We start from the raw sequence: 3,032 nt of genomic DNA, 5'->3' as shown, positions 1-3,032 counted from the left end.
TAGGTCTTTGCTGATTGTAAGTATTATTGGATACTTGTTGATTGCTAGGACCTTGTTGGTTGTTGTATGGAATATTTCTGTTATAATTCTGGTTTTGATTGTAAATCGGTCTTGGCGGTTGATAATTATTCTGATAATTATTTCCAGGCCTTTGGTTTATGTATGAAATATTCTCTCTTTGTTCTATTGTTAATTTAATACTGAGACAATCTTTTGTCAAATGTGGTCCTCCACACTGCTCACAACTAATTCGTATTGAGTGAATATCTTTAGTCATCTTTTCCATTCGTCTCTCGACAGCATCTATCTTTGCGGAAATGGAATCTAAGTCATAGCTAGAATCGGCTCTAGCTGCTTTAGATGATCTAACAATATCTTTTTCTTGGTGCCACTCATGTGAGTGGGAAGCAGTGTTATCAATAATTTTGTAAGCATCAGTTTTGGTTTTCTTCATAATAGAACCACCAGCTGCTATATCTATGTCTTTCCTTGTAGTGATGTCGCATCCTTGGTAGAATATTTGTACTATTTGACAGGTGTCTAAACCATGTTGCGGACATCCTCTTAACAACTTTCCAAATCTTGTCCACGCCTCATATAGAGTTTCATTTGGCTTCTGTGTAAACGTAACAATTTCTGCTTTAAGTCTTCCGGCTTTAGATGCCGGAAAGAATTGTTTAAGAAAATTTTCAACTAAAACGTCCCATGAATCAATCGCCCCTTCAGGTAACGATTCCAACCAATCTTTGGCTTCTCCCTTTAAAGTCCAGGGAAATAACATGAGATATATCTGTTCATCCTCCACTTCTTGGATTTTAAATAGTGTGCAGATCCTATTAAAGGTACGTATATGTTCATTTGGATCTTCCTTCGGTGCACCACTAAATTGGCATTGATTAGTCACCATGTGTAGAATTTGTCCTTTGATTTCATAATCTGGCGCATTAATGTCTGGATGAGTAATTGCGTGACCTTGGCCAGTGCGTTTAGCTCTCATTCGGTCTTCCATACTTAAAGGTTCCAGATTCTCCATAATTGAATTTATTGAATCGGAATCACTAGAGGATTCTGATTTAATGGTTCGTTCCTCAACAATCTCTGTTTGAATGATTGGTGGTTCCGGAGGAAAGTTTAGTGGTTCAGGATCTATGAATCGTTCCTGAATATTCTCCGGATTCTCAATTGTGAGGTCGGGTTCAAAAAATGGATTATCGGAAATTTGAACTGGAGTACTTGGTCGACTGGATGACGATTCTAAAGAAAAATCAACGGCGGTAATATTTGCTAAATGTCTTGATCTAGTTACAGGTGGTGATCGTACAAAAGGTGGTGAACGTCTTGCTCGGTGCATTCACTGAATATCCTATTAGTTTTTAAAAGGAAAGAAAAATTATAATAAGTTATCCAATCAATAGACTTTTCTGATTTTTCCCACGTTTCGAATAGCCAAAAGATGCAGCAGAGGAGCAGGATTCGTTTGGTCTCAATATAATTGAGGACTGTTTGGCTCCAATAACCCGGTCTACGTACAAATCCAACTATTACTACGAACCAGAAAATTTTGATGTCTATCAATTTAACCACTTAAAATAAATTTTCGTAATTTTAAGAAATTTAGATAAGAAGTAGAATAAAAATCTATGTCCTAAAACTAGAATAGCGAGAAATAAGAAAGAAAAAGAGCGCGTCGGAAAAAGGTCGAAAAAGAAAAATGGTTGAAAAATAAAAGGTGACGGAAAAATAAAAGAAACTTATAAAACTTAAAAACACTTGACTAACCTAACCTTATTACCACAACTAACTTAAAATTATAATCGCAAATTGAGATTACTAATTGGAATGATAATTGATACATAGGTAAAAGTCGTCTAAAAATATTAAAGCTTACAAGAAAAACTATATCCCAAATAGAAATAACTTAAAAAGAAACTAAAACTTAAAAAGGCGTCGCAAAATTCTAAAGTACCTAAATCTTAGTCTAAAGAAAAAGCACTTAAGGAATTCTACGGCAAAGCCTAAAAATCTAGAAGTAAAAATAACTATGGCAAAAACTAAGTTTAAAACTAAATATGAGCTAAAAATACAAATATTACGCTAAAACGATTAAAAAGGGACAAAATATAAAAATATACAAAAAGTTGTAAAAAGTTACAAATTTTTATAAAAATATTATTTTTATATTATTTTATAAAAGCATTAATTTTTATATATATTAAAACTAATTATAATTAATTATACTAATTAAATTAAAACTTAAAATAAATTATAATAATAATTAAACTAATTAGGGTTAAAATAATAATAATAATTAATTACTCCTAATTAAATGCAGATTAGGGTTTCTGTCGGTGTCAGAGTGGCTCCGCGAGTCGCGGTATTCGAGGCAGCAAACTCCGCGAGTTGCGGGGTTCCAGAATTCAACTCAGGTACAGTTTTTAATTCGACGTGTTTTTATTTTTTTTTTATTTTTTTTATGTTTTATGTTTTAAATAAAAACAAAATACTTAAATAAAACTTATATAAAAATAAAGAAACTTTATAAAACTTAAATATTTAACAAAATCTTAAAAATACTTATATTTTTGTTTTCTTTTTATATTTTCGAATATTTAAAACGTATTTTTATAAAAATGAATTTTAATAAAAGTAAACTAAAAATCTTTTTTTTTTATATTAGCGTTGCGCTTCCGGCTTTTAAGCGATTCCCCGGCAGCGGCGCCAAAAATACTTGATAGTTTGAGCAGAGTGTATATAATACTATTAAATTTTAGCAGAAAATATTTATTTATTTAGAGAATGGATATACTTAAACCTTGCTACAATACTTATAGGCAGTGCACCTAATCGTACAGTAGTGTAGTTTTTAGTAAGTCCGGTTCGTTCCACAGGGAAAATCTTTAAACAAAGCTTAACACTATATTAGTTTACTTTTGTAAAAATACAAATATATGTATAAGTAATATTATTATTATAAAGGGGGGTTTTTACCGTTTAATGACCGGTTTGTCGATTTTAAAACTTTAGTCGCAGTT

General features: G+C 31.4%; 1 non-coding gene across 1 annotated transcript; it reads left to right on the top strand.

The window, feature by feature from the left end:
- Positions 1-542: 542 nt before the first annotated feature.
- On the top strand, positions 543-649 carry LOC139879000 (small nucleolar RNA R71). The gene has a single exon (XR_011769857.1). It is a non-coding gene; the product is annotated as a small nucleolar RNA R71 (small nucleolar RNA).
- Positions 650-3,032: the final 2,383 nt, after the last annotated feature.

Source organism: Rutidosis leptorrhynchoides, chromosome 11 (genome assembly GCF_046630445.1).
Source record: "Rutidosis leptorrhynchoides isolate AG116_Rl617_1_P2 chromosome 11, CSIRO_AGI_Rlap_v1, whole genome shotgun sequence".
NCBI classification, from domain to species: Eukaryota; Viridiplantae; Streptophyta; class Magnoliopsida; order Asterales; family Asteraceae; genus Rutidosis; species Rutidosis leptorrhynchoides.
The sequence above is the reverse complement of the archived record's forward strand: the minus strand, read 5'-3'. Positions and strand labels throughout refer to the sequence as shown.